Source organism: Peromyscus californicus, unplaced genomic scaffold, assembly GCF_007827085.1.
Source record: "Peromyscus californicus insignis strain IS unplaced genomic scaffold, ASM782708v3 Scaffold_14__1_contigs__length_90479793_seg_2, whole genome shotgun sequence".
Taxonomy (NCBI): domain Eukaryota; kingdom Metazoa; phylum Chordata; class Mammalia; order Rodentia; family Cricetidae; genus Peromyscus; species Peromyscus californicus.
This window is the reverse complement of record NW_026294436.1, coordinates 67,034,589-67,047,894: the sequence shown is the minus strand read 5'-3', so window position 1 is coordinate 67,047,894 and position 13,306 is coordinate 67,034,589. Positions and strand designations below refer to the sequence as shown.

The window sequence follows — 13,306 nt, the reverse complement described above, 5'->3', positions numbered from 1 at the left end:
GTGGTTAAGAGTACTGGCAGCTCTTCCAGAGGTCCTGAGTTCAATTCCCACCAACCACATGGTGGTTCACAACCATCTATAATGGGATCTGATGCCCTCTTCTGGCATAAAGTTGATAGAGCACTCATATACGTAAAATCAATAAATCTTTAAGAAAAAAAAAAAGAGGGAGACAAAGGTGGGTGGATAGTCTCCCTCCCCACCTCTGGGACCTAGCCTTTGCTTGGTTGTCTGGCTTCCTGTCACAGCAAGTATCCTTCTTTTGAGAATCACAATCTTTTCCACTTTTGTCTATGCAGCTGGCTACATGGAATTGCATGTTGTTAGACTTCATCAAACTCACAAAAAAAGAGAAGACAAGCTCCTTGGTTTTGAGGGAGGGGGTAAGAAAGACAACCAATGATAAATCCAAACTTAAATTGTATATGGATGATGGTGTGTGTGTGTGTGTGTGTGTGTGTGTGTGTGTGTTCATGTAAGTGCACATTTATGTGTGGGTGCATGTGGAAGCCAGAGGTCAAACTCAAGTGTCACTCTTAGTGTGTGATTTTTTTTTTTTTTTAGACAAGATCTCTCACTGGCCTGAAGCTTGCTGGTTACGGTAGGCTGGCTGTCCACTCAGCCACAGGTAGAAACCTGTCTAACCACCAGCACTGAGATTGCAACCACGTACCATTCACTATGCCTGGCTTGTTTGTCTTTTACATGGAATCTAGGGATCAAACCCGGGCCTTGTGCTGTGCAAAGACTTCATTGATTGAGCTGTCTCACCAGCCTACGCCTCCTTCTTCCAACCCATATTTCTTTCTTTTTTTAATTTATTTTATTTCATTTGTACTGGTGTGAGAGTCCCTGGAACTGGAGTTACAGACAGTTGTGAGCTGCCACATGGGTGCTGGGAATTGAACTCAGGTCCTCTGGAAGAATAGTCAGGGCTCTTAATTGATGAGCTATCTCTCCAGCCCCCCCACCCCCCAACTTAAATTTCTTAATGGAGACAACATTTGGTCTTACATGAAAACTCCTCTGATTGTCATAAATCAATTTAACAGCACATGGAAAACTGAGTAAGATACTAAAGTTCTAAACCAGAGAGCATTCCTGGAGTAGCTTTGATCTGGAGTTGTTTTAAAGTCTCCTGTAGAACATTTAGTCTCAAGCAAAGGTTTTTAGAGCATCTATGAGTATCACTTAGAAGAAACATCTGTCTGTTGACAACAATGACCTTGGAAAATGGCAATTGCTTCCAAATCTGAACATTAACCTATCTAATAACCAAGCAATCCACATGGTAGGTGCACATTAGCAATGCAAGCATATATTCACAGAAGCCATATACAAGAATATTTCTAGCCACACTATTTATAGTCAAAAGCTGGAAAGAGCCCAAATTCCAAACAATGACAGAATCAAAGAGAAAAACTAGAACACAGGAATGAGCAAGGCCCCCTGCCACATACCTCACATAATGCTGCATATAAATTCAAATTGGGCAGCTCTAATCCAAGCCATGCAAGTTGGGGTCGTGGTTATTCCTGTTGGGTGGCAAGAATAGGGAGAGCCGGGGGGCGGCGGCGGCGGCGGCGGCGGTGCACGCCTTTAATCCCAGCACTTGGGAGGCAGAGCCAGGAGGATCTCTATGAGTTCGAGGCCAGCCTGGTCTACAGAGCGAGATCCAGGACAGGCACCAAAACTACACAGAGAAACCCTGTCTCAAAAAAACAACAACAAAAAAAAAAACACGAAAAAGAACAGGGAGGAGCAAAAGTGACGGCTTCAGAGACAGCGACACTTTCATCTGTTCTTTCTGCCTGTATGTGCACACGTATGTGTGTGTAGGTGTGTGCAGGTGTATGTGCACTTGTGTATGGGGGCCAGCAACCAACACTGAGTGTCATCCTCAGGACGGCCATCTAATCTCTCCACAGCCTGGAGCTCACCAGTTAGTCTGGACTGACGAGCAGGCAAGCCCCAGAGAGCCTCTGGTCTTCGCCTCCCCACCTCTTAGATTACAAGAGCCTGCACCACGTCTGGTCTTTTTATACGGGTTCCGAAGGTGGCGCACAGGTCCTCGTGTCTGCAAGGTACAACTTGGTTTTACCAACTCAGTCATCCCACTACCCTCCCATCCCCAAACATCATTCTCTTTCTTAATGGAGGTGGAGATCATGGAGGTAAATTCATGATTTGTATCTTTCTGCATGGTCGTTACATTGCAATAAAACTTTTACTAACACACACACACACACACACACACACACACACACACACACACACCAAAGTAATAAGTGATGTGCCATATGACTATCACCACAACTAAATTTCTAAAATTATCTGTAAAATATGTAGTGTTTGATGCTGTCCTTTTTCGGACAATAATTATGAAACAGAACAAACTGTAAGACCACCTCTCACCTCTGACAACGCCACACCACTGGCAGTTAGGAAGGGCCTCGGTGAGGAGAAGGGGAGCAAGCATCAGAAGCTTTTGAATGTGGCTTCTGACCATTGGCCCCACTATGATGGGAATAAAATCGACATGGGGAGAATACCTGATCTGAGTCTTCAGAGTCAGCCCATCAACTTACCAATGGTTACACAGCAGAAGAACATATTTCTTCCTCACCCCCAACAACCATTAACTACCCATAGCTTCTCTGGGAGAGGCGGAGTGTCATGCACCCCTCCCTCCTCCATGATGGAATGTTAACAACACTCCACCTCTTCCTTCATCCCTCCCTCCTCCCTCCTGCTCTTACATTCCTTCCACTCCCTGAGTGACGTTCCCTGAGTCTTGGCAGGGTCCTGTTTATGGCGGATCATTCTACCATTATTTAACCTCGGCACTTCGACCAGATTTTAGTCTCTGCACACACCTCTACCCGCTGCAGAAAGAAGCTCCTGTCACAAAGCCTGGTGCAGCACTAACCTATAAACATAAATATCAACACTTAGAGGGCAAGTCGACGGGCACATCATGTCCCTGTAGCAAAAGAACCCCAACAGTTTCCTACTAGGGCTGGTTGACCTCCCTGGCCACCCGCCATTGACAAGGTTTATAGTATCAGATGTGAATTCTTGCCCTGGAGTGAACCTCAAATCCGTTCGGGATGTGACTGGTTACCCTGTGGTTGCCTTAAAGAAAGGAAACTGGGATTCTAACGTGGGATATGAACTACGTTTTTATTCTTTTGAATTTGCTACCTATGTGAAAATAATTATTTACTTTTAAAATAGTGTCTTTGGGAGAATAATACAACCTAAATTTTTAAATAAAAAATTTGAAGTTAAGGAAATAAGGATGAAAAACACAACTTGGCAACGTAAAAACTGCTAAAAGCGTGTGCTCAGATTTTCATGGATAAGTAGCCTTTTTGGCTTTCCATCAGGGCAGTAAATACCTAGATAACCAACTAAAAGACAGAGGGGCAATTCGGCTCACAGTTCTGGAGGTTTCCATTCGTGATTGGCCATGTTGCTTTTGGACCAGTAGAGATACAGTACATCATGGCAGGAAGAATGTGGTAGAGAAAGCTACTCACCTCAGAGCCAGGATGGGAACAAGAGGGAGAGAAAGAGGCTGCGGGTTCACAGTACCCTTTGAAGCTGTGTCCTTCCCTCCTCAATAACCAAGATCTCCCACAAGGCTTCACCTCTTTGTGGGTTTGTGTTTCTGCAGAAATACATTAAAATCCAATCTGAAAATGCGATCTGCCCTTTCAGGAGGAACAAGTTCACACACTGAATCGTTTTACAGGAAGAGATAAGCAGAAGAGAGGAAATAAAAGCGATCGATGGGGATGAATATCAGCAAAACATAAGGCTGCACATATAATGATGCTCACTACTCTGGACGGTAGCCAAAAAAAAAAAAATCAGTTTCAAATGAAAAGAAGTGATGGAGAGGGAAGGAAGCACTTTCCAAGGCAGGTAGATACCCACACCAGCCATTTCTTTATGACATTTTAGTGAGTGTGCACGTGCCGTGGCCCGGGCGTGGTAAGAGAACAACTTGCAGGAGTCAGTTCTCCCCTCCCAACATGTGGGTCCTGGGGACTGAACTCAGATCATCAGGCTTGGTGAGCTGAGCCTTTACCAGCTGAGCCAGCCAGCCAGCCAGCCCCCAACGACTTATTATTTAGTCAGGGTTTAGCGGCTCTGGGCAAAACTGGCAACCAAAAAGCATTTTTTGCGACGAGAATGTTTAACACGACTTATGAAATCATACTTTGGCCCTCTAATTTTACTTTGAAATATAAAACTCCCATGTTCCTATCAGTGCTCCTTATAGTCACAGCAAAACATGAAGCACGTTGAAACATTATTTTCTAAAATTAAGCTGTACAGACCACGGTAGTCCTAACATGAGACATAACCTTCTATTACAACCATAACATCAAGTAATAGAGAAGCACTTGTTGCAATTTTATAGTCTACTTAGGGAGCTTATCAAAGGCAGAAATGAACCCGGAGCAATCGAGTTTATAATGCAGTGTTCATTAGGTTTTGTGCAAATGGTTGTTTAAATTCCCAGAGGACAGTCTGTCCATCTGGCAGGCGTGACGGCAGAGCGAGGAGGACCAGATGGGCTCTGAAATGGGTCATTCCTGGCAGAGCGAAGAATACTTACGGTAGGATTGATTTTTGATGCACCACCTGAGGTACCCGTGACAGACCGTCCACAGCCTCACTGGACCTGTCTATCCCCTGCGCGAGAGTTAAAGAATTAAAGGCCATCTGGTGGCCAAATGAGAACATGACAGCTCAGAGGATTCTAAGGGTGAGTGGATGGAAAAGTAAACAGGTTCTTCAATTCCGTCAGCTCCATTTGCACACAAAAGCATCCTAACTGGCTCCCGGTCAGCCATAAATATCTCCTACAAATCCTGTTACGCCCTCAACATCATTGCCGGGGGTCCTCAGCCGTGCTGTCACTCTCAATCAACACAATTTATCTCCCTGAAAATGCTATGTGCAGAATACATCACTACTGTATGTGAATAAATGATCAAAACTAGGCACTCAGAGGGGCTGGGGAGAGCGTTTCATGGTTGCTTTATAAGCTTGAGGACCTGAGTTCAGAACCCAAGCACCCATATAAAAGCTGGCTGTGGTGGTATGTGCCTGTAATCCCAGCATCAGGAGGCAGAGACAGGAGGATCCTTAGGGCTTTTTAGCCAGTTGGTCTAGTCAATCAGTGAGCTCCTGTCCATGAGGGACCCTGTCTCAGATAATGATAGAGGAAGATACTCACTGGTCTCTGGTCTCCACAATGTGTGCATGGACATACACACCTATATGCACACACACACACACACACACACACACACACACACACACACCCCTACATTTCACACCAAAGAGACTTGGTAGTTGGTGAAAATCATCCCTTTGCTCCAGTACCATCTGTCAGTCTTCTGCAGAAATTCAGAGGAAATGAACAGCTCAATACAAAGGCAAATACGCAGTATGTTTCACTAACATTTCATGAGAAATTCATTCATTACAGAACACCATTCATCATTCAATCTTCTTGATTAGCCTTTGGAATAGTTTGGATGATTAAAGAGCAGCATTTAAATTCAGAACTATTTTTTTTCATAGAATTATAATTAGTGCCTTCCACGGAGAGACCTGTCTGACTCCCACGTGACAAGTCCCGGTACGACATTAACAAGACATTAAAAAGAGTAGGGAAGTCTCTTTGAGAAAGAATTTCTGGGTGACAACACCTCTCTCCTTGGGCTTTGACTCTGATTTTGACTTCCCCTTCTGCTGACTCGGTCGGTGGACCAGTCATTCTTCACCTATCTGCCACTGAAACGAGCAGACTGTAGCAGAAGTTCAAAGCTATCCTTGTCTTCTTTTCCCACTCATGTAAGCCAGCACGTTTGTGTAGAGGAGCACCGAAAGCAACAGTTTGTCCAGACTGCAGGATGCAAACCGCGGAACGGTTTCCAGGAAGCTCCAATCTTTGGGAAGTCCCAAGGTGGAACGCACCCTCCCTCCTCTCTGCGCTCTGTAACACCTGCAGACTCAGTGATGGGGAGCCCTTTGGTCCTTGGTCTGTTTCTCCAAACTGACCCATTTGGACCTAGCTAGGAACCACGGTAAACCCTCTTTACTGGACCCATTCACCACAGTGCTACCCAGGCTCACTTTGCCTAGAGTAGTTGAAATGTGTAAGGTGTACATAAAAGGGCAGTTAGAAACAGTGACACTCCCGCTCCACCCCCTCAGAAATGTCTTCAGAAAAAAACGTATGACATGTGTCTCAGAAATCCTTCCACCTAATTGAATCTTGACACTCTGTTCCTGTGGTTCTTCCTCTGCTTGTCAGCGACGAAGCATCAGAAGATTGTAACATCCCCAGGAGTGGGACAAACCGACAGTGAGTCTCATTGGGAAGTATGTACCAGGATGCAGTGTTCCAGAGAGGAAACACACCACTTCTGGGTACGCATCATGATCCAGACGTGGTGGTGCACACCCGTGATCCCACCTCTTGGGAGGCTGAGGAAAGAGAATCAAGAGTTCCAGACCAGACTGGGCTATCCAGCAAGACCTTGTCTCAAAAAATAAAAATGAAATCAGATCTTCCACATCTATCTTCTATATATTCTTTATATAAGTAGGAAAAAGACACATAGCTCTGTGTTAGTTTAGTTTCAAAGAAAATACGTGTGCAGTGGGTGTGTGCACATGCCATGACATGTGTGGTCAGAAGACAACCTCACAGGGGTCAGTCCTTACCTTCCTCCTTGCAGGAGGGCTTCTTTTTCATTCTTGCTTTTATCAGTCTAGTTGGAACATGGGCTTTGAGAATTCTCTTGTCCCCACCTCCCATCTCAGCATCGGAATCCTGAGATTACAGGAGTGTGTGCTGATGTGTGGTGGCTTATTTCAGCTCGTGGTTCCAGCTCCAGTCCACCACAGCAGGGAACTCACAGAGAGGCAGGACTGGAGGCAGTGATCATATGGCACCCATGATCAGGAACAGACAGTGAATGGATGCTTGCTGGTGCTCAGCTCGCTCTTTCCATTTTGTTCAGTCCAGGGCTCTGTAAACAGAGGAGGAGTTTTCCTGTCCCGACCACCCGGTCCCACATAAACACACAAAAACTTGTATTAATTACGAAATGTTCAGCCAATAGCTCAGGCTTATTATTAACTAGCTCTTATTTTTTAAATTAACCCATTTCTATTAATTTATGTATTGCACACGGCCCGTGGCTTTGCCTGTCCTCTGGCATCTTGTTTCTTAGGTGGTTCGCTTGTGTCTCTCCCGCCTCTGCCCTTCTTCATCTAAGTTCTCAGTTTGATTGTCCTGCCTAACTTTATCCTGCCTTGCTATAGGCCAAACAGCTTTATTATTAACCAATGGGAGTAATATACATTCACAGTGTACAGAAGGATCATCCCACAGCAGTGCTCAGCCTCTGAAATCATGCCACCCATATCCAGGGTATGTCTTCCCATTTTAGTTAACCCAATTTTAAAAATCCCTCACAGCCCAAAGACCAACCTAATCCAGACACTCCCTCACTGAGACTCCCTTCCAGTTCAATAATCAAAACTAATGTCCGTTTCCACTTGAATTTTAACAAATATTCACAAAACACCCATTACATAATAGGACTGAAGAAAAGACCAAAGACGAAGAAGAAATTTTGTTTTGTTTTAGGCAGATCTTATGTAGTACAGGCTGCCCTGGAATTCACCATTTAGAAAAGGATGACTTTGAACCGTTGATCCTCCTGCCTACGCCTCCCAAGCTCCCGAGCGCTGGGATTACAGGCACACACCACAACACACAGGTGGAAAACGGCAAATTTGTTTGTAAGATGTAGTGGGAACTGGGACTAAGGAAAGCCAGAGGAGACCTCATGTAAATCAGCGATGTGAGAGAGCTTGGAAAGCCCAGAACAACCAGCCTGAACGCACACACGGGCAACCGAGGCCAGACTGGAGAAGGGAAGCCAGGGAAGGCTGTAGATTCTGAGCCAGATCATTTAAAAGAGTCATTCTGTGGAGAGCTCGCTGCACAACCAGAGACACAAAGGTGGGGTTGAAAACAAGAGGAGACAGAGGATGGAGCCACGGTCCCAACTCCCTGGGTTAATCGATCGTGGCTGAGCCAGACGGTCAGGGGAAGGAGCTTTTCCTGGGCACCTGTGCATTAGCTAAGGCCTTCCTTTCTCTATCTAATCTAGTGGATCAGGTATCTGATTCAGGAGACAAATCCATTGACATTCATCGTTAATTTATGGGCTGTGAGATCTATGTTCCTTGTTCCTTAGCTGTTACACGGCTTTATAGGAAGCTCAAATGTTTCTCAGTTGTGAGGAATAGGAAATTAAATCTTTTTTTATTTTTTCCTTCCTTCCTTTCTTTTTTTTAAGCCAGAGTCTCATTTTGTAGCCTACTGCCATACTAGCCTGTAACTCACCGTATAGCATGGGCTGGCCTAGAACTCACAGCGATCCTCCCGCCTCAGTTCTCTGAACCACATCTAACCAACGCTTTGTTTAAATTTTATTTTATTTTACTCTTACTATTGTGTGTGCAGAAGCCAGCAGACAGCTTTTGGGATTCGCCCTGCTCCTTCCACAGTGGGGCTGGGGGATCCTAACTCAGGTTGTCAGGCTTGTGTGACAGGGGCTTTTACCACTGAGCCGTCTTGCTGGCCCTGTTCTGTTGTTATTGTTGTTGTTTTGTTTAAGAAGGCAGATCTAAGCTGCCTGTGTTGTCTTATACCTGTAATTCCCAGAACTCAGGAGGCTCAGGCAGGAGGATTGCCATTAGCTTGAAACCACCTGGGGCTACAAAGCAAGTACCAGGGCGACAAGGAATAGAATAAAACCTTGTCGAAAGAAAGAAAGAAAGAAAGAAAGAAAGAAAGAAAGAAAGAAAGAAAGAAAGAAAGAAAGAAAGAAAGAAAGAAAGAAAGGGGGAGGGAGGGAGGGAGGGAGGGAGGGAGGGAGGGAGGGAGGGAGAAAGGGAGAAAGGGAGGAAGGAAGGAAAAAGTCAGGTTTGTTTTGTGGTTTAGTACAGTTTTTACAAGTATTCTAGTCATAGGACTTTGGTAGTTTAACTGAGGGAAATTCAGATTTCAAACCCAATTGCTATTTAGGACCCTCCACTATGGAGAAATTTAAGGGAAAGGCTGGGGAATGAGCTGTGAGTTCGGGTTTGACACAGCTTTGGGTGACAGATAGAGAAGGCTGGCATCTTTACTCCAAGCGCTCAGCAAATGCTGAATTAAGTCACTAAACTGGCTGGCAGGGGCACCGCCATTGCGCTGTGTTTATGAGAGTGTGCTGGACACAGCTGAGGCCACCGCCTGCCAAGTCTGGCCGATATTCCACGTAGTCATTTATGACGCCCATAACAAGTGTTAGCAGGGCTTTAGGGCCAATAATGTTCGGGGCAGACACAAACGAAAACAAAAAGATTAGCAAATCTTGACTCATAAAGCACAGAGTGAGAACAGTTAAACAAAAGTTCACCGAGGAAGACATGAAAAGAATTGAGTCTTCCAGGTGTGGTGGCTCAAACCTGTAATCCCTGTACCTGGGCGGCTGAGGCAGGAGGACTGTGGCAAGTCTGAGTTCAGCCTGGGTTACACAGTGAGTTCCAGGCCCCAGGCTACAGTGTGAGACCCTGTTTCAAAACCAAGACAAAGAAAGGAAGGAAGGAAAGGGGGTTGTAAAGGCCTCAGAAGTCCGACCTTGCTTTTGGGAAGGGGAAGACATCTATGTATCTTCTGTCAAAAACACATGGTGGAAAGTAACAATGAGTGTTATCAGTGCCCAGGAAGCCCCCACATGGCGCCTCTCTGGAAGGCTACTTCAATGTTGGAAAAGAAAGCATGCAAGGAAGTTGTATCCTAAGGAAATTGCTAACCGCCCCCTCAACCCCCACCCCGAATACAGGCAGCTGATAAAGGATAACTCCATCATATTTCATCAGTTCCATTTCCCCATGCCAAAAGACAGTTTTTCTTCAGTACCAGAGGATTCAGCTCCCTCATAGGGCTTTGGTGAGGTCAAGGAGCAGGAACAGCAGGTCTAAACTAGAAGGCATGTTTGGGCCTTTCTGGCTTATAGGTCAATCACTGCTCATCTTGCTATGAACTGCATGAGATCCATAGTAATATAGGTTCATATCAGTCTGGGATGCACGAGAGATGCTGGCTTTGAAAATGTCCCTAATGGCTGGGGAAACTACTATATATTCATCCATCCATCTACCCATCCGTTCTCCTTTCCACACCTACCTCTATCAAACCCAGAGGTAAACAAGTGCTCTACCACTGAGGTATATCCCCAGCTTACACAAAACTTTTTTATCGGCCTCGTTCTTGGGGAAATGTTGGCTCTAATTCACACAGCTACACATGGTATGGACCCCTTTTGACACCATTATGTGAGAGCCAAAGAGAGATTCTATCATTTTTAGTGGGGTTCTTGTTTGTTTTTACCGAATGTCTTTCAAATTCCGTTTTAAACACGTCTCATGAGAAACTCTCTGCAGTTGCCTGTGTCACGCCCAGATCACCACCTGCTTTACATCGTGAATCCTGAGCACACAGATCAAAGGAAAGACCGTGGACTGTCTAGGAACTCTTCTCCGCCCAAAGAAACCACAGTCTGGATAAATCTTTACCTGGAAAGGAAGCACCAACTTTGTCTGAAAAGCAGAATGGCCTCATGGCGTGAGGGTTCTCTCAAATTCCACTTCCTCTATAATTGCCGAACACAGCTGCCCAAAATCTCCAAGCACTGGCTTTAAAACTGTATCAACAGCTGGAACACAGGCGCATACCTGTAAGTCCAGCTATGAAGTCAGAGGGTTTGAGGCCAGCCTGAACAACATAGTGATAACCCACTTCCAAATAGTGTGCTCCCAACGCTAAGATGACGCCAACAGAAGGTGTGATTGGTGTGTTTTCCTGAGGATTATTGATGTTGTTGTTGGTTTTTATTTTTTTTTTTAGCCTTTCCTAGAAGGAAGTAAGATGAGTTTACCGGAAACCTGAGTTTGAAGTGCTTGCCTATGGGGATGGGTTGGTTAGAATTTCTTCTGTGGGAATCTTCAAGAAAAGCAACTCAGGAGTTAGAGGTTCTGTTCAGTAGAAGGGAATTTGCCTAAAATGCACAAAGCCTTGGGTCCAATCTCCAACAGTGGGGAAAGCAAGAGAGAGCGAGAAAGAGAGACAGACAGACAGACACACACACACACACACACACAAGATTTTTTAAAGTCAATTTCTGAAACAGTTCAGACTTCAGGAGAGGCTGTGACACAGAAACATTAGTTAAATGCCCTCTAAAAGTTTTTGTGGCCGTGCTTTTGAAAAAGCGCCTTACGTATTTCCTTCTTTCTCATTTTGGAGACATCAGGGAGGCTCTGGGGACACGGTCATTCTACTCAACTCCTGCCAAAACCAACTGAAAGAAAAGAAGCTATTTGATTGGGTCAAGAGGAATAATTATACAGCCTAAAAATACGTTGAGTCTCAGGGGAGAAAATGAAAAGCTTTACAGAGAAGGTGACCAGCACTTCCTTTCTGGCATCCTTTTATGACTGTGTGATTTACTCTAATAGCAGCCTGGCATTTCAAGCCAGATGATTCAGTGGCCTGGCCATGGCTTACAGAGCATTTCATCTGTGGTCATCCATCCTGCCTATGAAGAAATGGGTATTTAGTCACACAGAGAAAAGCTATAACCTCCTGACCCATGAGCAGCCAAAAGGCGTTGGTCCTCTGCTCTTACCTGCACACGGGAGTTGGAGTCAGACCTGGCTCTTCAGGGGTGTGGCTTATTCCTTATGGTCCAACAGTGTAGACTTTTTCCAATTTCACGTTAAGACCCAAAGCTGAAGCAGGAGAATCTACTGTCATAATTACCCTCTTCCTGTGCCCTACCACTGCCTCCCCCAGTAGGAGTGTAGGGGAATAAACTAGCTGGTGTTTGGGGCAGGAGAATTATGAATTATGAGGTCACCATGCAGCATTTTTCTCGTTAATTAAGAGGAAGTACAGCATTCTCTCAGACCTATTTTCTGATTGAGTCAGCAGACCCCACCTAGAATCTGACCTCTTCTCTGAGCAGATAACCATGGAGAAAAATGACTTCCAGGCTCATGTCCACGTGCTGCTAGATGTCTGACTCTCCCTGGTGCTGGACCCTGGCCACTTGGATCAGAACTTTTTGTCTGCTCCTTAACTCGTGACTTCTCTCCACAGTATCAGACCCAGTTTTGGCCTCTAGATACAACACACGCCTTAACCTTTGCTCTGCATGCACACAGCTTACCTCCTGCTCAGTTCGTACTTTTCACTTCTAGACTCCTGGATCAGGCCAGTCCTTACAATGTGAGGACAATGGAGGCATTGTTAGTCCGAAATAGCCAAACCCAGAGTTCATGATTAATGAGGAGAGACAACCCAAGGTTCAGCGAGCATGCAACTGTTCACAAGAGGACATGAGGCTTACTGTAAGACCTCACGTTTCCTTATTACACATACACACTTCATAAATCATAGGTAGTATTCAGACTCTAAAAGATTGGACAGGCTTTTCAATCTCAGGACATACAAACAGAGCATATCCCTTAAAACCGTGTGTTTACTCCCGAGGCAGGATTATATGGTTACCCGTTGCTGTGCTAACAGTGCACTTGTGCCCCAAGGGCAATAAGCTCAGTGTTCCTTCAAGACCTGAGTGCTGGGGAGCTACAAGCAGTGCATAAATTCTCGAAACTGCCATTTGCAAACACAAATGCCCAGGGTGAACAATCACAGGTATCTCCGTGTTTGCAGTCTTGTTCCGGGTGTTCAAATGTGTGAGGCTGTCTGAAATAACAAAGGTAGTTTGGACAATAAAAGGCCAGAAGGAAAGTTCCAGAAGAATGCTCCACTGGGAGCAGAAGGCTTGGTTGGTGGACTTGCCCAGACCCTGGTCAGATGGCTTCCAATTTCTTTCTAAAATGGGGCGCGGGGGGGGGGGGGGGTTCTGGTTCATACTTGGGGCCAGAAAATCCCTCAGAAGTTACTCAGTTTTACCACTAACCTTCCAGGGACAGAGAGCTTCCTGGGGACCAACCCACCCGCACCCTTTCCAGATAGTTCTTAGTAGGAAAAGGTCTTCTTTGTGTTTTAGGTAGACACCTTCCTTTCTGCACTACCCAAATTCTAGCCTTTCACACGACATCAACCAAGCTCACTCCTCCAACCCAGACGACATTTTGCATTTCCCTGCTGTAGTCTAAGTTCTAACACTGTGTTGTCACTTGCCTC

At 45.3% G+C, this 13,306-nt stretch overlaps 1 long non-coding RNA gene across 1 annotated transcript; it reads right to left on the bottom strand.

The window, feature by feature from the left end:
* Window positions 1-2,806: 2,806 nt before the first annotated feature.
* LOC128110089 (uncharacterized) lies at window positions 2,807-12,976 on the bottom strand. Its single transcript, XR_008218034.1, has 3 exons — window positions 11,781-12,976; window positions 6,754-7,061; window positions 2,807-6,513 (listed from the first exon to the last, which is right to left on the bottom strand). It is a non-coding gene; the product is annotated as an uncharacterized LOC128110089 (long non-coding RNA).
* Window positions 12,977-13,306: the final 330 nt, after the last annotated feature.